The 24245-nt window shown below is 40.9% G+C and overlaps 2 long non-coding RNA genes across 3 annotated transcripts in view; both read left to right on the top strand.

Moving 5' to 3' along the window:
- Positions 1–888: 888 nt before the first annotated feature.
- The window catches only part of LOC113489617, a 51077-nt gene continuing 27720 nt past the window's right edge, over positions 889–24245 (top strand). Inside the window, exons 1-2 of one of the 2 annotated variants that reach the window (XR_003400066.1) lie at positions 889–1229; positions 22928–22996. This is a non-coding gene — a long non-coding RNA (uncharacterized LOC113489617). The remainder of the gene's footprint in view (positions 1230–22927; positions 22997–24245) is intronic. The other variant, XR_003400067.1, reaches the window with a different exon arrangement.
- Positions 8861–10835, top strand: LOC113489619. The gene is made up of 2 exons (XR_003400069.1): positions 8861–9118; positions 10761–10835. It is a non-coding gene; the product is annotated as an uncharacterized LOC113489619 (long non-coding RNA).

The following is a 24245-nucleotide window of genomic DNA, read 5'->3' as shown; positions in this document are numbered from 1 at the left end:
GAAATGCTAATGAAATGCAGTGCAGAGGGCTTAAAAAACAGGCACTGTAACAGCTGCGGAGCTTGTATTTCTGCAAACCATATTTCTTTTAAAATAGCATTTGCCATGTTCAATATCCAGGAAATATGGCCCAGCAATAACAGGTTTGTTAATAAAGCTGGAAAAGAAAGATCTGTGAGCCTGAGTTGTACAAAAAGGTCTGTAGCCTGCTGTAACAGCTTTTTATTCAATTATCTGTTTTAGAGCAACTTGAATAGAAAGAATCAAAGTGAAATGTGGCAGGACAACATCTGTGCTACCATGATGACTATTCAGGGAATTTTTATTTGATTGTCAGTTTTAGCTTCCTGGCAAAATATAATTTACATGTAATTTCTCCAAACATTATTTTCATTATCTTGAATTCTTTTCCTTATAATAAATCCAGTTTACTCTATTTCTTTTCTAGGGGAACCCTGGATGATATTTGAAACCCCTGTGACTTAAAAAAAGGCAAATTTGGTATGACATTGTTTTTGTATTTCTTAAAAAAATTAAACATCACTCTAAATGTCAGTTCCCTGATTCAGTAGTCCTGTGGGAATGAAAGTTAATGCTATAATTATATCTTCATTCCAAACCATGATGACAGTGACAGCAGGTGTTTTCCAATAATTAAAGCTTGTTTAGCTGATTTGTGCACACCATGTTCACTGAAATTTTTACCTTTTTTTTCTAATTTATTTTTTAAATCATAAATTGTTTGCAAGCAAGCTTCTCTCCTTCTGGTTCCTGTGTTGTGATTATTCGGCTGGGAGAGGATGGAAGACACTGTCATTAGTGTGGGACTTTAAACTGTTAGTCCATGAAGCCAGGGAAAACTGGATATGCCATCATGCATTGCCAGCATAAACTGCTGCTCTCTGACAGATGTGCGATTCGAGGTGCACCAACGTGCCGCATCCTGGGCCGGCTGTGCACAGGGACCAGGCTGGGGACTCCGCTCACTCCAGGCCGGTGATGCTCTGCAGGCACGCGGCAGGCAAAGGCCTTGTCTCCATCTCTGAGCTGGGGACGTAGGGTCTGCACAGAGATTTGCCTTCTCACAAAGCCGGTGTCAGCAAAGAAACAAAATCCCAGTGTTTTAACGACACAAGCCTCGGTTTTGCAAAGCAGCAGAGCAGCTGTTTCGAATTTTTCCACAGCGAGCCTCTTCACTGGGTATGTGCTGCAGGAGGGCAAGGCTCAAGGTAAGAAGGAAATGTGTAGGAAGGATGAGCAAAAAGAAGTTTCCTTACGATTTGGCAAATGTTTCTGCCTTGTTCATTTAGTGAGGAGAAGAAAATACTTTGAGATGTACTTCTCCCTCCGAGCTTTCCAACCTCTCACTTTTTTTTTTTTTTTTTTTTTCTTTTTTTTTTTTTTTTTATTCTTGACCCTTATTTCACATGCTACTTGACTATCCTATTGTTCAGTGGAAAAAATCTTATTACAGGCATACCAATTACCTAGAAATTAAATCAGATACTGTCATGCTGCTACTTTTCCACCCCTATTATGCAGAGTGGAATTAAAAATACCTCAGAATAAAACCTTCACTGTTCCATGAACTCCAAACAACACCAGGAATATTCTACCCGGTGACCTTTATCTGCACATAATTACAGTCTGAGGCATTCTTAAATCATTTGCTAAGCTTTTTCTAGTGTTATTCCATGGTAATCTTAAATACCTAGGGATTACCAGGGATTATTGCCCTATTTTCAGGGCACAGCAGCTAGACATGTAAGTAATTCTTTGCTCTGATACTTCCATCAAGCATTGTTATCTTTGATAAATGTGTTTTTTAAAAATAAAGATTAAAATTGCCTTGTTAGATAGTGTAGAGATGGATTTATAATTCCTCCTTAAAATTTAATAAATTAAGAAGCATAACAAAAATGTGTCTGTATTAAAAAAATCCATACTCTTTCATGCTAAAGTTCACTGTGTATTTTAAGAAATTTCATGATCCTATTAAATGATCACACTTCTGGAGTAAACTTCTTAATGGAATTTAAACTCTGGACTTTTGCTGCATGTTATGTGCAGAAGAGGGTGAGTGAAACTAGTCACATACGTGTTGCAGGTCAGAACAGTGGCTTCATTCAGTAAATAATCTGCACAGCAAGTAACATTTCTTGGGAATGGGATGTTATTCCAGGAGCCTGAAATAAGCTACTTCTTAGCTCTGGGTTGTAAGCAGTTGAACATGGATTGCAGTATCAGTGGATAAAATTACTAGCATGCGATAGCTCTTTGTGAAGCAAGTTTGTGTCATTAACCTTTTTTTAAAGTGTGTTTTGGTGGTTAGAAGTACGGTTTGCAAGCTAAGAGTAAAATGTATTTTCAGTTGCAACTGACCTGAGCTAGGTATGCCATGAGAGCTGCGCTAGCCACACTCTCTGGGTCAGGCCAAATGGGACCATCCAACTCCCAGTCTGACCTGCTGAATGTGGGAGGCAGCTCCTGACAAAGCGGTTGTTGCATCTGCCTTACAACTTAGTGCTGATCAGAAGAACTTTGCCCTGGTCTTGTATCAAGGTCCATCTGCCTAAGAATTAAACTGTCAGCAAAATACAGGAGAAAGCACAGGAAGCAGAAAAGCATCCTTAACAAACCAGAAAAAAGTACTCTGAAACATTGAAATGCTGAAACTCTTTCATAATATTATACATTAAACACAAATAGCCCTTCTGCTCCATACTGTGTGTACAAAAAACTAGATTTTTTTTTCCCTCTGTGCTGCAGCAACTGTAACACAACTGCCCCAGTTATTTTGACATCTAGTAGTTGATGTGAAAAAATATATGGTTTCTTTCTAGAACTTGTAAATGCAGTGGCATGTTGCAAGCCAAAGAAGTCTTACAGAAATCATGTGAGAAAGCATTTGGGCTGTTTTCACAGTATCTGTTGAGTCTCTATCACATAGGTTTCCTGCTTTCTTTTTTTTTTTTTTTTTTAAATATTTTTTCCCCAGTTGTGTGAGTTCCCCTTAGAGCTGAATATCTTTCAATATTGATACTTGCTCTTTTTTTTTTTTTTTTTTTTTTTTTTTTTTTTTCTGTATGATCCAAGGTGTTTCTTTTTATTCTCTTAAAACTAGGTTCCTTAATGGAGCATAAACCAGTTTTAATGCTATTGTACACTCAGCTCTTTAACGATCTTTCAGTATTCTCTGAATCCCCATATGGATGAAGAAGGATGACTTCCAGCCATCCACAGTAATGTAATTAAAACCTGGAATATACTGGTGAAAAGATCTTGTTTAAGAGCCAACTGTCTCTTAGGGACAGTAGTGATGTCTTTTCAGAGTTATTTTTGTCCCTTGATTATGCATCTGTCTGTATGTATATACACTTCTTTGCAAGCATGCAAACTGTCTTTGGATGTATTAGTCTGTGCTTGGTTTTGCCTACGGGCTCTCAGATATGGTATCAATAATGACTCATTATATGAAGATGTGGGTCATGTCTGGAAAACTCCAGAGGGCTATGAATGTCTTGAAAACATTTTTACAATCCTCAACAACACGTGCAAGAAAATTTGACTGCTTTGTGAAATGTGCTGTGTAAATTTCCAGAAACAAATCAAGGTACTTATATTGGAAAAATGTAAGTCCGTATGAGTTCCTTCAGTCAAATTCTTTAGATTCATAACAAAGCAACTCAGTGAACAGACATCTTTTAATTCTTCTTCACTTTCCTTTCCCTGTCTGTCCAGACTAAGAAATGTCCACAAAGTCAAAATCCTGGCTGATAAATGGATTAGGACTGGCAGATGTCTATCTACCACTCTTCCTCTACTCACTTATTTGAAGCCAGTAAAGCCCCTCTTTCATTCCACCTTTCCGCTTGCTGGGACTACTGCAGGTATACAGGCAGGTAGTTACAGTGAGATGTAGACAAGGTCTCTGTAAGTATAAAAGAAGAAGCAGCTTCATTGTGGTAACTCTCACCTGTTTCAGGTTTCATCAGTATCCTTATGATTTTAGAAATTGATGTTCTCTTCTCTGATTAGCCCATCATTCTCATTTTTCAAACACTGCTTCCCTTAAATGTCCTCCTGTTTCCTCCTCATGTGCTGCAATCCTAAACTTAAACTTTCCTAATAAAGTGAGTGCCTTTTCTTCAAGAAAAGATGCCAGATGCCAGCTAACTAAATTAATTTATAATAGCTGGGATGCATAGTATGGCTGTAGTAGTAGTAATAATAATAATAATAATAATAATAATAAATTCAAACAAAATGCAAGTGTTACCTTTCTAGCTTTCCAATACCTCTTAGTTAGAACCAAAGTCAAGCAAGAGACGAGCAATGTATTGAAGGCAATACTTCATATTCTACCTTTTTCTTTGTGGCATTCCATCTTGTGATGTACATTCATATCTTTTTCAATAACTTTCTTTTATACACCCCTTTGTTGAAAGGTGACATGTAAAACAGAGAGGAGGAGATTCCCACAATCACAGAATTGTCTAGGTTGGAAAAGACCTTGGAGATCATCCAGTCCAACCATTGACCTAACACTGACAGTTCCCAACTATACCATATCCCTCAGTGCTATGTCAATCCAAATCTTAAACACCTCCAGGAATGGGGACTCCAACACCTAACAACCCCTTCTGGAAAGAAATGCTTCCTAATATCCAGCCTAAACCTTACCTGGTGCAACTTGAGGCCATTCCCTCTTGTCCTATCACTTGTTACTTGGTTAAAGAGACTCATCCCCAGCTCTCTGCAACCTCCTTTCAGGGAGCTGTAGAGGGCGATGAGGTCTCCCCTCAGCCTCCTCTTCTCCAGACTAAACACCCCCAGTTCCCTCAGCTGCTCCCCGTACGACCTGTGCTCCAGACCCTGCACCAGCTTCGTTGCCCTTCTCTGGACACGCTCGAGTCATTCAATGTCCTTTTTGTAGTGAGGGGCCCAAAACTGAACACAGGAATCGAGGGGCGGCCTCACCAGTGCCGAGTACAGGGGCAAGATCCCTTCCCTGTCCCTGCTGGCCACGCTATTGCTGACACAAGCCAGGATGCCATTGGCCTTCTTGGCCCCCTGGGCACACTGCTGGCTCCTGTTCATCGGGCTGTCAATCAACACCCCCAGGTCCCTCCCTGACTGGCAGCTCTCCAGCCACTCCTCCCCAAGGCTGTAGTGCTGCTGGGGGTTGTTGTGGCCCAAGGGCAGCCCCCGGCATTTGCCCTTAGTGAAACTCCTGCAGTTGGGCTCAGCCCATGGCTCCAGCCTGTCCAGGTCTCTCTGCAGAGCCTCCCCACCCTCGAGCAGATCAACACTCCCACCCAACCTGGTGTCATCTGCAAACGGACTGAGGGTGCACTCGATCCCCTCGTCTAGATCATCAATAAAGATGTTAAACAGGAGTGGCCCCAAAACCGAGCCCTGGAGGACACCACTCGTGACCGGCCACCAACTGGATTTAACTCCATTCACCACAACTCTCTGGGCCCGGTCATCCAGACAGTTTTTTACCCAGCGAAGTGTGTGCCCATCCAACTCAGGAGCAGCCAGTTTCGCCAGGAGAATGCTGTGGGAAACAGTGTCAAAGGCCTTGCTAAAGTCAAGGTAGACAACATCCACAGCCTTTCCCTCATCCAATAAGCAGGTCACCCTGTTGTAGGAGGAGATCAGGTTTGTCAAGCAGGACCTGCCTTTCATAAACCCATGCTGACTGGGCCTGAGCATCTGGTTGTCCGTTATATGATTTTTAATGGCACCCAAGATGACCTGCTGCATAACCTTCCCTGTCACCGAGGTCAGACTGACAGCTCTATAATTTCCTGAATTGTCCTTCCTGCCTTTCTTATAGATGAATATGAACTTTCACCTACTCACTGTTCAAGTGATGTATAGCTCAACTGTGAACTCTGTCCCAGAATTGTTTAGATACCCAAATTCATGTGTGGATATTGAATATGTTAATGACAGATAAAGTTACTGGGGGTTACCCAGTACATAGGAACTGTCCCTGGCTCACTGTGGCCCTCAGCCATATGTTACCAGATGCTGCAACATTAGCTGGGTGAAGTATCCTACTGCTGCATCTTTGTCGGCTACCTTCCATGGGCACCTGCTTTTGGCCAATGTTGGAGAGAAGATACTGAGCCAGACATATTTTTTGGTATGGCCCATTTGTGGTCTCATACATGGCTAAAGCTAAAAATCCCTCATAAGCTAAATAACAAGAGGTGGTCTTTTATCCTTTTACTTCTAGCAGGCAGCTTTCTCTGTGTTCATACTCCAGACAAAACAGTGGAAAAGGATTCTAGAGTCCATTGCAGTAGGGCTGAAAGGAAGGAAATGATCTTGATTTTAACCCCTGTTCATTGTTGAGAAAAACTTCATTCTAGTAGGAGAAAGGGATGACTCAAAGTCTTATGTGGTGCCAATGCTCAGAGGCCACAGAAACAAGCTGTCAGAGGGCACCTCTGATGCTGCTTGTCAGGGGCCTGGGACCAGCACAGGATCCTTCAAACCATACCCAGCGCTCTCAAGCAATACATGTCAAACAGCAGCAAAAGAACAGGGAGCTTTTCTGCTCCCTGGCTGCATTCACTGAAGTCCTGAAACACTGAATGATCCCAGTGAAGCAGAAGCTGAAGTGCTTATGCACAGACATCTGCCATACTGCCCAGGCTTAACTTTTCAGAGAACAGTCCTTAAATAGAAAACATCTGGTATCTCCTGTGCTGAAGGCCAGCTGACATCCATTCTGAAAACGTGCATGCATGAAAGGTCATTTTTATGCCTGGCTGACTGATCAAGATACAAAAAAAGGGGATGAAATGTTCTATCCACAGCTTCAGTATAGTGTGATTAGTTTTTCATTTTTATTCAAGGGTCATGTATTGTTCTTCTCTGCCTCCCTTTCCGTGGCACATCATCCTCTATTTTTCTTTTTTTACCCATTGAATTTGAATAGTATTTCTCATTCAAAGGGCCCTGCTCTGCCTTGGCTGTCATTTATCATCAGAGATTTGGTTTGTTAGGGGCTGTGAAGAGGCAGTGAGCTTACTTTGCATTTCCAATATCAGCGAGTAGGAAGATTCAGGGGCATGCTCATTAGTATCACCTGGTGTAATGCGTAGTGCATGTCATGGGATGGGAGAGTGCTCCATGCTCAAATCTCTTGTCAGTGTGATGCGGGGAGTGCAACACACTGCTGAAATCCAGGGACTTTGGAAATGCTGTAAATGGTGCATTTATTAAGCAAGTTAAAGGTTAAATCTTGTTAAACCATTGGGTTAATGACCTTGAAATGCAGGACTTCTTTTCCTGTCATGTTTTAATGTAGTTTTACAAGTTCACAGCAAAACGTGCAAGACATTTTCTTAATTACAGTGTATTTCTTGTAATTAAAGTGCTTCTGCATCACCATAGTACTGACCATTCTAAGATATTACAGTGACACTGTGTCCACTGTGGTCACACACCAGAATTTCTGCCCCCAAATTACTACATGTCAGGATGGGTTTTGTTGTTCCTCTTTGAACTCTATTTTAGCAACTGTTTTTGGAGAGGTGGTGGCCTGAGCTGGTGTTCAGAGATGTCTGAGGCCAACCAGTTCATTTTACAGATGCTGCCCAAAGCCAAAGCTGGCATTTTTCCTCTCTGCTGTGTTATAAACTTAGCATCTGATTTGTCAATAAATTATTCACAGGCTGTGAGGTCCCAAAGAACAACAGTGGCCACTTACCCTTAACCCACTTTTCAAAGGCCATTTAATTTCTCCAGAAGAGTGTTAAAGTTTGCAAGTCCTCTAGAAAAACAGGGAATCTCATCTGAAAGACTAAGTGTCTGAAAGTCTACTAATTCTTGCAGTAATTCCCTCTACCTTTTAATTACCTTCACTGCTGTGAGGCAGTATCTTATTGCAAGGTCACATTTATCTATTTTCAGCTCCCATTCATGAATTTTAAGCCTGGGTAAACCCTTCTCCTTTGCCTTTTATGTGTTCTTCCTGGAAGCACCTGGCTGGGCACATATCAGATCATGTCTCATGATTTTTCTCAATGCAATGCAGTGCAACGCTATCCTTACATGGTATAGAGACCATTTAGTGAGGTGATTCAGGTCAGTTCAGAATACTGACGTGTTCTTGGCTTTTGCTATTCCACCTGCATATTTACTTGGCAAGACTTTTATCCTGCCATTCTGGCCACCTGCATCACTGATAATGTCAACTAATATTGAACCAAAGACTTTTTCTTGTGAATATCTCTTTTTTCATAGCCCTGCTTCTTCATATTTCATTAACACCACAGTTTGGAGAGTTATCAGTGAGCCACTTTCAGAACCATAGAAACTATTCACTGAGTCCAGACAGTGCAAGCTTTTTAGTCAAGATGTGTGATAGTAGAGAAAATTATTTGCATCAACACAGACTAGTTAAAATGTTGTGGGGTTTTGTTTTGGTTTGTTTTGGGTTTTTTTAAAAAATAGAACAAGTGTTTATGGAACCTATTCTCCATGAAACCATACTGACTGGTATTCATTGTACTTTTAGATTCCTAACTCTTTTTTGATAAAATGCTGAAAAATTTCTGGCAAACTAGAAAACCTCTTTCTCTGTTTCGGATCAATGGAATTACACTTGAATATATTCCACATAAAAGTTGGAGTTTTTCTAATATTTATTTAATAATCAGTCTTACTGATACAAAGAGACCTTCCACTCTGGCTAAGGAGTTTGTCCAGCTGATTTGAAAATACTTAGTGCAATTGGAATGTCCATTGTTAGAGATGGGCCATTGTTAAAAGATGGATAGGTTAAGACTTCTGCAGCTATAGCACGGATGTGGTGTCTTCCTCATTTTTTCAGAGGTACATATCTAACTAAATTTGATGCCTGAAAGGAGGCAACTTAATCTCCGTGGTAATGGGAAAACTAATGAGAAGAAACTATTTCTGAAAACAGTTTTTTCATAAATGCTGTAGTCATCCAAGCACACCCTGACACTAAACAGGATTCCCAATGAGATACAGCTCTGGAGGACAGCAAGAAAAGGACACTTCAGCAACATCTAGCATGCTCATCTCCCCAGGTTCCCTAAATAAGATCACAAAAAAGCAGGATAAAAATGTAAGTCATAAAATGTCACTGGCACCTTGTCTTAAATGTCCCTGACATATCAAGAGGCGTCCTAAAGGCACAGTAATTTGCTCTCCTTTCACTGTCACAAATTAAATCCTAGGTAAGAACGAGTTCTCCATAAGTGATGTGGGGGAGGAAGGGGGTCATGGAGGTTTGTTGCTTAAACTAGAAATAAAAAAAGAAGAAAATCCAGACAGTTTAGCTTTGCATGTCAGAACTGTGCTTTTTTTTTTTTTTTTTTTTTTTTTTTTTTTTTTTTAATTCCTCCTAAGATGTCACATAAAAGTTAGTGTTTTTCTTTTATGCAAGCTGCAATACGACTGTGACAGAAAGCCCTTTGCTTTTGAACAACCACATGTGCTCATTGTGTGGCAGCTGATGCTCTCATATCCTCACTGTGTAGGGGCTCACACCAGCAAAAACACATGCTCTGGTGGTGGCTCTGATAGTGTCTGCTACTAGGCTGAACAACGCTGAACATGTTTGTGTCTGAAGATGGGTTTCGGAAGCAGCAAGAGTTCCTCTTTTTTTTACTGTTTTTTTGTCCTGCTTTGTTGCAAGAGTTTTTTTTTTTTCACCATGTAAGTTGATCCTCTCCATGTTGCAATTAGCTGGGCACCTCACTTGCAAGATGTTTTGGAAAAAATATAAAATAATAGGATTAGCTTCTAATAGCTTTATATACTTTTCATCAGGAAGGAACTTGCTTTGTCTGGGCTTCTGATGCAATCAGAATTCAGCAGGTCCTCTCTCTTTTAATTTCAGAGCTTTAAAGCCATAGCTAGTTTAGCAGTTAAGTGCATTAGCCAGTGTAATGAATTATTGACTAGTGGGTGATAGTTGAACACTTGATCAATATACTAACTTATTAGGAAAAAAAATTCCTAGGTTGAAAAGGTCTTGCTTTCTTAGTAGGGAGAGTGCTTAGTGCTATTTAACCTTTCTGTCCTTCACAATATGGAGGACAGACAATTTATTTAAGTGTTTTATGTGCTTTGCAATCATTAATTCCTCAAGCACATTTTGGACTCATGCCTTTACCTGCCTTATACACTTCTATAAGTATCACATACATCAGTTCTTGAATATGAATTTGGCACTTTTTGTAGATGGTTACCTAATTTACAGTAAGCTGATAAATATTTTAAAGGATATTAACACCATTATCTTCATGAGTGTAACTCAAGTTGGCAGAAATGTTTTGCAAGTTTCACTGAAATAATAATTGGTTAACCTGATTTAGTATCTAATCATTGTTTTTATTCATGGTAGAGGAGGAAAAGCCATTTGGGTTCACATTTCTGACGCAGCACAAATGAGATAACTTGAAACATTAAGGAATTCCCAAGTTGGGAGACACAAATTTTATGAGGGTATTGGTAATTCTTCCTCTTTCTCTACATGTGTGTTTATGTGTCCATCACAATGATTTAATCTAGATGTTCATTTGTTCAGGGCAATGTTCTAAGCAATTTAAGCTTACTGACAGGTGATAGCAGAGAGCTGTATGGCAAATCCTCTTCAGTCAATTAAAGGAGACTGCAGGGGCAAAATTGTGTCTTATTGGAGATACTCAACATCTTAAGTGCTTGCTTACTTTCCGTATTAAAATCTCTCTCTCCACCCACAGCAGATGGAGTCCATACAGGTTTAGGAGATGGAAGTGATTTCTCTTCCATGTTGAAGCACTATGGACACAAAGACTTAATGAATTTAAAATTTTGCTTGATTTTTACTTATTTGCTTCTACAGATTGATGTGAGTATAAAAATATCTCTCTCACCCTCTATAAAGAATTCTTTTGTTAAGGTATTTGGTGATGATCAAGCATGGAAAAAGCTATATAAATGTAAATTTTATAAGAACATGTAGGTAGGTCAAACATCTTTCAGTATAATTTGATCAACAGTAACAAAAATTGCATAATAATTTAAAAAAATATTTAGCACTTGCACAGTTAATAATGTCATGCTCAATATTACACATTAGGTTTCCTGGCATTAGGTTAATTAGTTCCTTTCTGGGGCCATCACTAAGGCATGCCAACTAAGAAAAACTTACTTCCCGGTGGGTTATTTAAGAGACCCCAGAAACACTGGGAGATGGGATAGGTTTTACTCTGTCAAAACGACTTGTTGTTTTTAATCGTTTTCTAGACTGATAATACTGTGATTCCACCAGGTAAAATACTAAGAAGTTACCTGCTATGGTGACCAGAGCCAGGTTACACCACAGTGAGAATTGCACGTGTAGTTGCAACTGTCCCTTGGGATATCATGTAATACTGTTAGAAACAGCTGGATATGTCACAATTAAAAACTATACATTGCTGTGTATTGCCATTCATGCGCTTAGTAAGTATGATCATATATATTTTTCTGTAACTCTAACAGATCTTTATCAAGTATAAAGATTGATGTAGACTGCAGAAAGACAATTTCATGTAGTCTTATAATGGGACAGGAATAGGTCAGGACATGGAGCAATGAGGGTTCTCATGTTTCTTTTTCCCTCTGCTTAGACAGTCTTGTGAACATGCCATGGCCCACTGTCTGGGCAAAATGCACAGTGGCCATCCTGCTGCCCAAGGAACCTGGCCACCTCCACCAGGTAGAAACACTGTACTTCATGTCCATAGCCATCTCTGCTAAAGATAAAATGGTTACTTGATCCTAAATTTGTCAAGAATAACAATATCTGCTTGCTGTTCCTACTGGAAAGGCAGGAAAGGGTTCCACTGAGGAGAGGCAGGATCGAGCAATAAATTAGGAATGAAAGGTTTCCATAGGATGCTTGCACTACAAGGCAAAAATGTCAGCCAGTACATTCAGAAGAAGCACAGCTGATTGCAGGGAGATCAGCTACAAGGATCTCAGATGACACTAACCTTCAGAGATTCAAAATAAAAAGATGGATTAAGGCTGTACAGCATCCTATTACTGGGAAAAAAAAAAAAAAAAAAAAAAGATAAAAGAAAAAAAAGCTTGAGGATACCCTGAGAAAGACTTTAGGTTAATGAAGGGGATTGATAAAATAATTTCTTTACTATTGCTACTAGAAAGCACAACATAATCCCAAAGTTAGATTGGTAATGTGCTTTGTCTTCTGGCTCCACTCCTGAGAGTGACACAGTTGCCATCAAGGATGGTTGGGGGAGAAAAGAGAAATCACAATATAGATTGACATCTGCTTTTCTGATGGCCCCTTCTACTGAAGATTTGATGAATCCTGTGAGAGCTCTTCCCACAGTCCCCCACTGCTGCACTGGCACCCAGTTTCCCCAGGGTCATGGACTTTAGCTGTGTGGGTCACTTCCCTTGTAGTTGTCCTGTTGTGGCCAAGCTTTATCACTTTCCCATTTGAATTACAGTTTTTCCAAAGGCCGGATGGGTCAGGAACAGTTTTATCACCTATGTTTACTTAGGCTGGGGATCTAAGATCTCTTCTTGGAACGAAAAGTGAGCAGGGAAGAGCTGTGTCTCGTCTTAGTAGAGATCTTCAGCATCTAACTGAGAAAGGGTAGAAGACAAGGTTCCTCTTCTGTTTAAAAAGGCCTGATTTTGTCTGGAGGAAGTGTCTGGAAGCTGATACACATGGTGAGGGGCATTGTATAATGGAAAAAATTTCTAATAGGCCAGTCTGCCCTGTGTGTACCTAAGAAAACTTTCTGTGAGTGATAAGGAGGCTGAATTAAAATTTATAGATATGAAATTAGCTGCAGACATTTTTCTGCCAGGCTTAGGTCTTGCTATCTATGCTGTATGGAAGAAGGAATCAGTATAACATTGATGACAATTCCTTGGGAAACTAGATGTAAGATAAAAATACTTAGTCTGTTGTAATAGTAAAGTAAAACACTCCAATGATACATAGACTTCTGCTTAGATCTCAGAATTGCTTGTTAAAATCACTTGAGAATGAAAATACTCAGAAGATTAGCAAGTTGAGATGAACCATTGTGTTTATTTTGTTACCCTAGGTTATTATCCCAAGCCTTCCTGTCATTTGTGGTGTAATTCCTGCAAGCCTGAGAGCCTGGTGTTTGCTAGCAGATGTTTCTATTAGTCGGCTACAATTAAGAAAACTTGAAATGTTTGACTAAACTCTCTGATTTAGATATCAAGTAATTAAGTAATGACTACTCTGTTTGACATGCTTGTGCTGTATAAAACAATGATAAAAGTGTTTGGGTGAAATCAAGTGAAAAGTCTGAGTGTCTGTAAGGAAGAAGTAGGCAGCTTGACAGACAGAGAGAGACAAAGTGGGCAGAGCTTTCAGCTGTCACATGAATGTCCCCAAAACCTGGGTTACAAGGCCAGTCTTACAGTTTCTCTGGTCTTAGCCCATCCCAGAGCGTGCTTGTGGGAAGCCATCCTGGCTGCTGAAGGGTAGCTGCTGTGTGACTGGCTGTGTGGGTCAGAAATACAAACAAACTGTGTTTCTTCCCTCTTTGACAAGTCATTAAGACTATCAGAGGTAGTAGAAACACCAGCTATGGTAAACTTCACTGGGACTCAGCATTTTTGGATCTCTTTAGGTGGTGCTAGGCATTGAAAGGGGGAGAGGAAATCAGCTCTTGCAGTTAATGCAGACATCATAAAGCCAATTTACTCAGGAGTGAGGAATGGCAAAAATAGGGAGTGGACCACGGGAGGAGGAACCTGGCCACACCTCTGCTTCTCAAAATAGTGCTCTGCATGTGATGCTGTGCCTTGCTTGTCCCCCTCAGCATGGAGCAGCCCTGCTCCTGCAGCTCCTTGGCCCAAGCTGGCTGTCCAGCTATGCACACGCTGTCTCTCCTTCCTGAGAAAGAACTTGTCTCTACCCCTGTTACAAGTCTGGCTTTCTAAGCTTACAGGTTTTTGTATTATGGAAATCAAAAGAGAGTGTACTTTGGTGACTATTGAAAAATGGATGAATACAAGTTGACAAATTGATGAAGAAAATTTACCCTCATAATTTATAGTAGTTATCTCTGATACATTTAAATGATGGAAAAATTAATTGTTTTTCTTTGGTGCAAGAATGATTCTCTTAATTTTCCAGATCTACCTCCTGTAAATAATTCGGCTTCATTTTTTTGGAGTGTACAGATGCAGAACAACAGTTTTGTTAAGGTCACAGTCAGTGGACTGCTTCCTCTCCTCTTCAGAGCCGATTTGCTGGACAAAAAGGTCCTTGTTGCCTACAGGTATACAACCTTGATGACAAAGTGCAGGAAGGTTTGCAAAGAGTAGCAGTTGATTAAATGTTTTAATTTAAACTGTCATTTATTTGTTTAATACACCAGTAAAACCTTACTGCTGTTTGGTGTAAATTGTTCTGTTAATAATAATGGCAATAGTTTTCATTTATGCTAACATATAGCCTTCTTACCTCCTTTTTGTTGCGCTTTTTTAAATGACTCTTTATAAAGGTTTTAAATGTAATTGAATAAAATGTCCTGGTAAAAACACGACTGACCTGCAAGTAGTCTTAGCTGCCATAGCGTTGCCAAAGGAGAAAATTATGATTTCTGTTAAGAAATCAGCAAAATGTTCCTTTAGTTATGAAAGAAACCAGTGCACCACTGTTGCTTTCAGGCCACCCCAGTCAATCCTGCTCATAGACAGTGATGATGATACTATTGCTGGTGGCAGATGCCTCTCCATACCAGAGCTGAGGGCAAGGTTAGAGCTGACTTCTCCAGGCTGGAACTGTAAGTTTTGCATGGTGGAAAAACATCCTTGTAGTATTTAACATTAAACCAGTCCCTTTTATTTAAGCACTCACGATGCTTCACAAGCCTTAGCTAATGAAGCCTTACAACACCCTGCAGTGCACTGTAGGAAAGTGCTGTATGAGATTATTAGTTTGAAGCACAGCCAGCTGGCACAGAGCCATCTTGGAGTCCTCCCGCTCCCTTGTTCCACCATGCATGAGAAAGACCTGCTTAGAGATCTGCTTGGCTACTCTCCATTATCAAAAGTGGACATGCAGATCTCTCTGAAGGTGTGAAGGGGACATATCAGTTGTGACTTGTTTAATAACATTGAGATATGATTCCTCGTTTCTAAAAATAAACTGAGTCCACATTAAGGCAGTTATGAGATACTGTAATGGCACTTGGCGTTGCAGTCCTGCCCCTCCATGCAGGCTCCTTGGGCCTCTGTTCATCTCCTCATTCTTGCAACTTTTGCTTCTCCTTCCAGACTTTTTGCAGATTTCCAGAAGTGAAATAGAAAGGTTGAAAAGAAAAATTATTTATTTAATGTTTTCCCTAGTAAATGTAAAGGTTGTGCTGGGTTAGGGCAGTATGGTGGGCAATGAGAGTTTACTAGCATAACACAGGGCAAATCTGACAATGCAGTGGTGTGAAATTGTAGCTGAGTAGTCAGCATCAGCAGGGAACAGGTAAACATGCGGAAGGTAATGACAACAACAAAAGGTAACAGTTTAGATGAAAAGTACACTTCAAAAAAAGAACAGTCCTGGTTGCTAAAAAATTAATAATCCAGGCATTTCAGTAGTAAAAGAAGTGAATGTTTTAAACCTGTTATAAAAAGTAAGCAAGTTGGGGCATAAAAAGGCTTAGGACTGCTTATTCCTCCCACAATGTTCACATGCTGGGCCCACACAGCAGCAGAGGCACATATGTGCTCACAGGCAGAGCACAAGGTACAAATCCTGCAGCAGCCTGTGGGAAAGCTCCAGAGCAGGCTGGCTGGAGGGGTGACCTCAGGTCCAACAAGCTTGATCTGTCTCCTATCACCCACCCTGACAGCTGACCAACAAGGGGAAAAAGAATAGGACACCCCCCCCCCTCCAGCTGAGCCTCATTAAAATTACCCAGCAGCCCTTGGCAATAACAAATTGAATAGCCTTAGTTAGAGGATGCTTCTGTGCACTTGGTGCAGCTGGTGCAGTCCCAGACTTAATTTCATTCTGCTTGTTAGGGACAGTGCCAGGGCCTTGCTGCATCCTTGGAGGTACTTTCAGCATCAATGTGACTTCGGAGTGGGTGGTGGTGGTAACAGCAGTGGTGGTGGTAGTGGCAGCTGGTGCTGGGGTGTGGCATAACTCCCAGTGCCCAAGGACCTGTGCACCATGGGACCATGGGTCTCACGCTTTTGTGCACAAAAACAGGTTGCCATTGCTGTTTTGCTGCTATCATATGTAATCCTCTGAGCTGCTCCCACGTCCTCTCCCGTCCGGTTCTCACGGCGGATTTGGCATGTGTTTTTGATCTGAACTTCCCAGCAGCAGTGGGGAGCCCCTGCAGCTAAACCCTGGACCCAAACTACGAATGTAATGTCCCTCAAAACTCAATTCAGAGCCATGGATTTTGACTTGAACACATAGATGTGGGAGCCACCTGTTTGGTTTTGATCTCAATGGGGATTTTGTCAGACTTTTTGGGGCAGGATTTTCCAACTTTAACAATTGACTGATAGGCAAGTTCTTGCGCTCTGTTGTATTTTTCACAAGCTGCCTGGGCTTGCTTTATATATAATAATGAAGATGGGTTTTTTCTAGCAAGCAGTGTGTGTTTGAGTCACACAGTATGCTTTGCCCTCTTATTTAGGGTTTCAAATACACATACTGTTTACAGCTGTCATTAGAAGGAATAATCCTTTGGGCATAATCTAACGTGCAATGTCTTTATACTCACTGTGAGCCTGGAACACCACAATCAAATTCCTAAAGGGTCATAAACTCTTGCTCATCTTATCATATTTATTTTATTAAGGCAGGACCCTCTGAAAAGCTTGTTTTAATAGCTCTTTCTTTGTGGTCTTCAATGAAACACATTTTTAAAAACCAAGTGAATTAATTCAAATACTTGGGGTTTTTTATTATTACAGTTTGCAGATGACTCCCTAGTGTTTTAACATAGTATCTAAATAAAAGCATACTGTGTAATTTTTTTGGTAACATCTCTTAATAGGGCACTTTGCTTCAGTGCTAACAGTGGTTTATGAGTTCACCCTCTTTCTTATCTGTCTGTGTTTTCTATCTCCCTATTAATTACTGTACATTAATTCCGTCTTCATTGCTGCTAGGCATAACTCATAAGGCATGTTTGTTCTAGACCTAATTTCTGTAGGAGGCCTTTCCTGCCTCTTAGACATTGTCTTTGTTGCCTTCACACCTTCTCCAGTGGGTGTGTACACATAATTACAAAATACAGTCCTTTCAGACTCAGTCATGATCCATAGATTTTGCAGAGCTGAAACGTGGTCTCTTGAGACTCAAGTCACAATCATGACTCTGATTAAGCCCTATAGAGGTGGACTATGGCTATATTCAGACTTACATATTAAAAAACTGCCTCTGAAAAAGATCATCTTGATAATTTTTATGTCAGTGACATTACTTTTTGCTCCATCTTAAAAGTCAAGGTGTGTTTCGGGGGCAGAATGAGTACTTTTCAATATGTGCATTGTAGGTGACACATGCTAGCTGCCAAGAAACCATCTCTGCTGCCTCATTCCTTGGGAGTGAAACTCCCCTGGGAACTGGCTGTTGTGGCAGCCCACGTGGTTTTTTGCCTTCCACATGGGCCATTGCTTCTAGCTGAGCAGCTCAGTCACAGCCTCTTGTTCCTTTCTGTGAAATGGTGGCAGAACCTCCTACTTGACCAAAATAGACTGTGTCTTCCTGCTGTGCTCAGTAGTCTCCCGATTGGAAGGTCTTGATTCCAGAAGAAATGCACAAAGGAAGCCATAGGAAACTACATCACTCTCCCCTCTGCTCTGTATGCAAAAGCCAGCCATAATTGCTCACTTCATGCTTGTAGATCTTTATAATTCATATGTTTGTAAGGGAAAAATGTCATCTTATTTGGCCATCTGGTAAGGACTCAGAAATAAGCTGGCCAAGGAGGAATGTAACATTTGTATTGCTTTCTATGTTTGTGTCCCTTGTTTTCACAGCAGTCCTGTTGTCTTTTCTGTGGCCAAAACATCTCTGAATGTGCCAAATGACAGTGATTAATTTACAGACTAAATTGTCAAGCAAAGGCATCCTGAGCATCAAGCAGAGTAAAGTTGAGTTGTACTATTTGCATCTGCTGGATACAACTTGGATCCATTATTTCCATTCACTTTCAACACTGTACTGAGATTGATTTAATATTCTTTTAGAAGCTGATACTGCTTCACATTAATCACAGCAAACCTCATAGAATATGTCATTCTTTTGACACTAAGTAAAAGATGCTGGTGCTGAGGCATCTCAGTGAAGTGGATGTGCATGCATCACTTCTGAGCACAGACTGGTTTTGACAGGACTGCCCTTTGGAAGCTCCCCCTCTGGGTTTAGGGTCTAGAGCAAGCCTATGTAGGCATAACACCAAACTGTGCTGGGTGTGGGTGGGGAAAAGGAAGAGAGAGCAAGAGGCAAAGCTGGGAAACAAGGCTTTCAGCATCCCATATACCCCCACCTACAACCGGGGTCAAGACACCGGGGCTTCCACACTCACCACAGCAGGAGCTGAAATGCAAGGAGGGCTATGCTAAACCTTGCTGAGGTGGAGAATACTGCTTCATTCCAAGCCATTATCTGACAAGAAGAGGCTTCTAATGGTTTCAGGAAATATTCCTCCTTAAAGAGGTCATATAAAGGGAATTTCAAGGGATGAAGACAAGCAACAGAAAGATAAATAGTATCTAAGAGGTTTATTAAAGGAGATATATGTGAGGGGATTGTGTGGGAAAAAATGTCATCTCACTACCAGAGAGATACCTAAACTAAAACATGCCCCAGGAAATCTCTAGATGAGACAGATATAAACTGCTTAATGGCAGGACTGTACTCAAGTTTCTGTTGATTATAATTTTAATTAGCAGCAACAGCAGAAAATCTTCACAGCCACAGAGTAAAACTCAGAGGAGATCCAATAGAGATAGCTTTGAACACATAACTGAAAGCATTTTGAAATTAGCTTTTGTCTGTGCCTTGTATCTAAGTTTTTTCTTGCACATCCAAATTTAGTTACTAACCACTCCTCTAACTGCTTCTACTGCCTGACAAACCTTAGAGGAGGGCTTCTTTTTTCCAAGCTAGAAAAGGAGAAAGACAGACATCTGAGACCAGAGAGGGGCCATGGGTGTAGAATGAATTCAGAGCTGTAATGAACATACATCCCAACAGGGATATTTGGTGATATATACACAATGGCCTCTGATTCAGGGCTTTTGGTTGTGACTGTCATTCAAATACCTATGGAAACAAACTTCTGAACCATGGGGTTTCCAGGTGTCCTTGACTCTCTGCTTGAAGTGGATCTATCTTCTGAGTGAGAATGAACGTGAGTGAGGATGCACCTTCAGCCTCAAGTGTTGAGCTGCCCCTGCCTACATCTATGTTGCCACACTGTGCACCCATGTGGTGACACTGCATGAGCTCCACCATGTGGGGTTGCATGGATCCACCAGAGTTGTTGGTCAGGTGGATCTGGTGGAGACACCACGCCTAAATTTCAGGCCTTTGACATTTACAGTGGAAAATGTATACAGTGGAACACATGCATAGTGTGTATCAGCCAAGGGATTCAGAAACAGTCAAAATAACATACCTGGAGTGAAATCAACCAGAAGTGTTATGACTGGCAAATGAAAACTGCATGCTTATTAAACTGAGATAAATAAAGTTTTTTGCTGCTGTTGAGGAGAGAGAAATAACATGACTGATACAGGCTTGCTAGAAATATATTACTGTTTGCTAATAGATGCTGTTTGTTTGAAAATGTTACACTGTCCCACTGCAAACATCTGCTGGTTGCCTATCTCCCTGAAGAGCTGTGTCTCTAATGGCAGCTCAGCTTCTTTACAAAGTGCTGGAAGAACCACTGGAGAAAATGCAGCTCACAGAAAAAGTAGTGGCCTATAATCTTAGTGTTGAGGGGATGTGCTCACAGAGGGACTGTGTAAAGGTCAGAAACAAGCTGAGCTATGGCATCTGGTTTAGTCACTGGGACTCACTCCCTTTTCAACCACACTCTTTCCCATAAAGTGACCATAGGGGGAAAAAAAAAAAACAAAAAAAAACCCCCGCAAGATTAGTCAAAGGAGTAAGACAAAAAGTATTTTACTTGCAAGTTGCAAGAAGAATAGGAAAGAAACAAAAATGCCGTGTTTGACTAGCTTGCTAAGAAATGGGTAATGGTGTTGTGTGAGCAGGGGTTGAGGGTTGCCCAAGGCACCTCTGGCAGAAGTACTTCCCTGCAACATGTGGGCAAAGATCTGCAACCACATCCCAACAGCAGCCTGGGAAAGGTCTTGTATGCCTATATTACCCATAGCAGGCAGAGCTTATATCATCCTACCCCTGCTTTCTTGCTTGAGAGCTGTAATGGCAAAAAGTGTATCTGAGAACCAAGAAGCTCCAGGTGAGAGGAGAGAAACTGAGACTGAGCTTGGGAGAAGGAAAATACGGATCTGGTAGAGGAGGAGAAGGCAATATTTATTCATTTTGCCATTTCGCTCACTCATTTTGTCATCTATTCTCTATTCTAGACCTGTTTACCACCAAGGTCATTTTATACTCCTCTACATGTAGTCTCCACTTCTGATTGACTTACAGATGCTCAAAGAAAAAGCTAAAACATCATTGATGTACATATGGATTGTCTAAACAGACATGATTAAAGATTGAACTAGGACTGGGACTTGTAAAAGAATAGTAGGATGGAAAGGATTCAGACTCAACGGTGGAGTAGTCTCTCAGAGAAGGCAACAGTCAGAAGTCAGTTCACATGAACTGTGAAGGCACAGTCATGTCTTCCTAAAAATATGCCCACGAAATGGGAAATTAAAAGGTTGAAAAAAACCCCAAATCAATAGGTGGATAAATAAAGGGGGAAAAAAAAATCCAGGGAAAGCTCGCTCAAATTAAGATCCCGTAAGGAGAAGGCCACGTGAGGGTTTCCCAGGAGAGTCTTTTGGGTAAATCCTAGACTGGGGATAGAGCCAAGCCAGACCACTGCTGACAGAGTCCTGCAATATTATATCTTTCCAGGATAAGGCATAAAATGGGCAGATGGCTGTGGCATGTTTCCTTGTGGTCTGGCCTGGATCCATGAAAGGTTAGTCTAGTAAAAACAGCTGCAGGGAAAGTTGGCTTCTTTGTCCCTTGGGACAAATGGATTCACTGAGGCCCATGGAGGAGGAACAGAGCCTAATGAGTGAGGAAGGAATGTGGTAAATGTGCAAGCTTTTCACCCCAGCCCCACATTATTGGTGATTATTGAAAAAATGAGATTCTCAACAATCTGTTTTGTCTGATCTGCCTTATATTATATTTTATAAACACCAGAATACTGTTATGGTCAAGCCTTCCGTTTTAAAATGTTTTAATAGTTTGTGAGGCAAAACATGCATTCTCCTCCTCACTGAGAATAAAATAGCTAGCTTCTGGGGAAAAAAAATCCCTCATTTCTCTGGGGGAGTGTTGGCTTATGGGGCCATGTCCCAGATGCCAACGTGGTGTCAGATCCATCTGGCATCCATGGATTTGGCACAGTACCCCCTCAGAGGCAGATGAGAAATTCTTATATTAGAAATGGTTTACTGAAAAGTTTGGTCTACAGATTGGGAGTGGATGGCTGGTCTGATAACAGTCACTGTGCATTTTTACTTTCAGGATTGAAAGCCACTGGTTCAGGTATGGCCCAGGGCCACCCACTTGATGGCAGAGTGATGGAGCTCGTTTGCAAGGCTGTGATCCTTAATGAGCTAAATTAGTTGTGGAAAATGGTGGCAGTTTCCACAACACATGCCATATTCAGGGAATACACGTTGTAACACCTCTCTGCTTAAAAGTTTCAAGGAGAGATTCATGCTTTACTGCTTTCTAGGGAAGCTGAAGATTACTGCTACCCAGAGTATTGCTATACCTCTTAGCAAAGGTTTCAGGGAAGGGAAAAGACTTTTTTTGTTTTTTGTTTTTTTTTCAGGCTACAAGTGCTCACCCCCCTTTTCTTTCCCGTGAGAAAACTGAGTTTTAGAGGATCAGGAGGTAGATATGGTTCACAGAAGTAATGTCTGGCCTGATACGTATTTTTCAAGACATAAAGTGATCACTTGTCTGAAGTAAGGTTACAGCAGAATTGTTGGTTTAAAGCAGTTTGGCCCAGCTACAATTTATGTGATCCTGCCAAAGCATGAAAAGAGCTTGGAATAAACCTGAGACTGTTGCCCTTAGAAAGGAAAGCTTTCAAAGCATGTCCACAGATTTCCTAGGACTGAGCAACACAGCTTTGGAAGGTGTAGATAATCGTGCTGGCAGATGCTATTTGACATTATAATTGTCCATGTAGGGTAGAGGCAGGGTGCTGCCCTGTGGCAGGTCAAGTCTCCTTTGGGAGGTCCTCAGAGAACAGGCAGCTACTTCTCCATTTCCTTCTTTACAGGTTTTGGGGAAAATATGGGGGCAAGCCCTTTGGGCCCTTCATAGTTCTCAGGCAATGGAAAAAATTGAAAAGCCAATTAAAATGAAGTTGCAGGCTTAAACCACAACCTCCACAGAGCTGGAGCAAATGATTAATTTTGAAGTGTCCACAGGGCTCTCTGATGTGCTGGCATGTGGTAGGAGAGATATAGGACCTGGGCTTCCTGAGGGGTAGATAGGAGTGAGCGTGCATGGTAATGGGGGTTGTACAGGAGCGTGTTGCCTAAATGGAGCTTTTGGCATGTCCCCACTGTCTATAAGGTGGACCTAAAAGATCCTTCCACCTAGTTTGTAGGCAGCTGCAGTGTTACCCTGCTAGAACATGACGACTTCTGTCAAATCCATTTTGATTTTTTTTTGCTGCAGAGTTCCTTAGGGACACTTTCATGAACATACTGATGGGCTCTGTTTAAAGGAAAAAGTTGTTCTTGGAAGGTCTGTAAAAAGCAATGTATATATAGTGTCTGTATATACATATCTATGTATATATGCATAGTTCCTTGATTTAGCATATGGAGTTAAGATGGACAAAACTAATTTTGAAGCTACCAACCTTGAAAAGCTTTTCAAAGACATATTAATGTAGAGCCAAAACATGAGAATCTGTCCTAGGTTGGTTTATACATATGAACAAAAATATTTACTCAGCTAGTAAGTATTTGATTAACCTTTGTTTATTGCTTCAAGATGAGGGACAGTTAAAATACAGGAACCTATGGATTATATTTTTGCTTTTTAGCTAATGTTCACTTCCTCCACAGGAAAAAATATGGTGTAGTTAGGAGAAGAATGCATTTCTTTCTCATCTCAAAGCCTGTATTTCAATGTCCAGAGCTGAACTCAGGAGAAATGTACCTATTCTTTTTTGTTTAAAACTAAAGCAGAATATGGTTACAAGCAATAAAATACCATGCATCACACAACTCCCCTGATGTGGCAAATATGGAGATACAGGCAAAAGCATGTGCTAAGCTTCTGCTTTCTGAGTTGGACTTGTATTTTTTATTTGTAATCTAAAATGTAGCAATGTCAAACACTGAGACTTTTTAGGCACTTTCTGTTTCTAAGGCTTTACTTTACAATATGTTTCACAATTCAAACTAGTTTATTTCAAAGGGAGGACACAAACCCCTTTTTATGCTGTGCATTGCTACTACCAAGACCCATCTGCCCCAGCCATCCATCTTTTTCGAATGGGTCAACAGAGCATTGCTGCCTCTCTACCCAAGGTCCCAGTACGTGCCAGTTTGAAACCTGCCATGAAATCACCATTTTTTTCCTGCTGTGTAATCCAGATTAGGAATTCTTTTGTCCTGAATAATCTGATGGGAGCATGCTGCAATAGAGAGGAGGCTGTGGGCTGCTGACTGCCTGAACCACAGGGACTGAGAAGAGGGTGGTCAGGAGGCGGCTTGACTCACTGAGCTCTACTGGGAGCTACAGCTCATGTTGGGTCCTCCCATGTTGGGGGGATTAAGAAAAGCAGTAATTGCTATGTGACCTTGAAGGGCTGGAATATCCTTTGTGACAAAGTAGAACAAGACCTTTCATTTGGATATGAATGTAGCATATGAGTGTAACAAACAAAACAATCTTCAGTAATTTAATTATTTTTTGGGGTATGTTTTGTTTTGTTGTTTAGTTTTTTTAAAAATAAAATGTGCTCAGTAAGGATAGACTGAAT

Source organism: Athene cunicularia (assembly GCF_003259725.1).
Source record: "Athene cunicularia isolate RWA chromosome Z unlocalized genomic scaffold, athCun1 chrZ_part1, whole genome shotgun sequence".
NCBI classification, from domain to species: Eukaryota; Metazoa; Chordata; class Aves; order Strigiformes; family Strigidae; genus Athene; species Athene cunicularia.
Note: the sequence above shows the minus strand (reverse complement) of the source record. Positions and strands in the feature narration are given on the sequence as shown.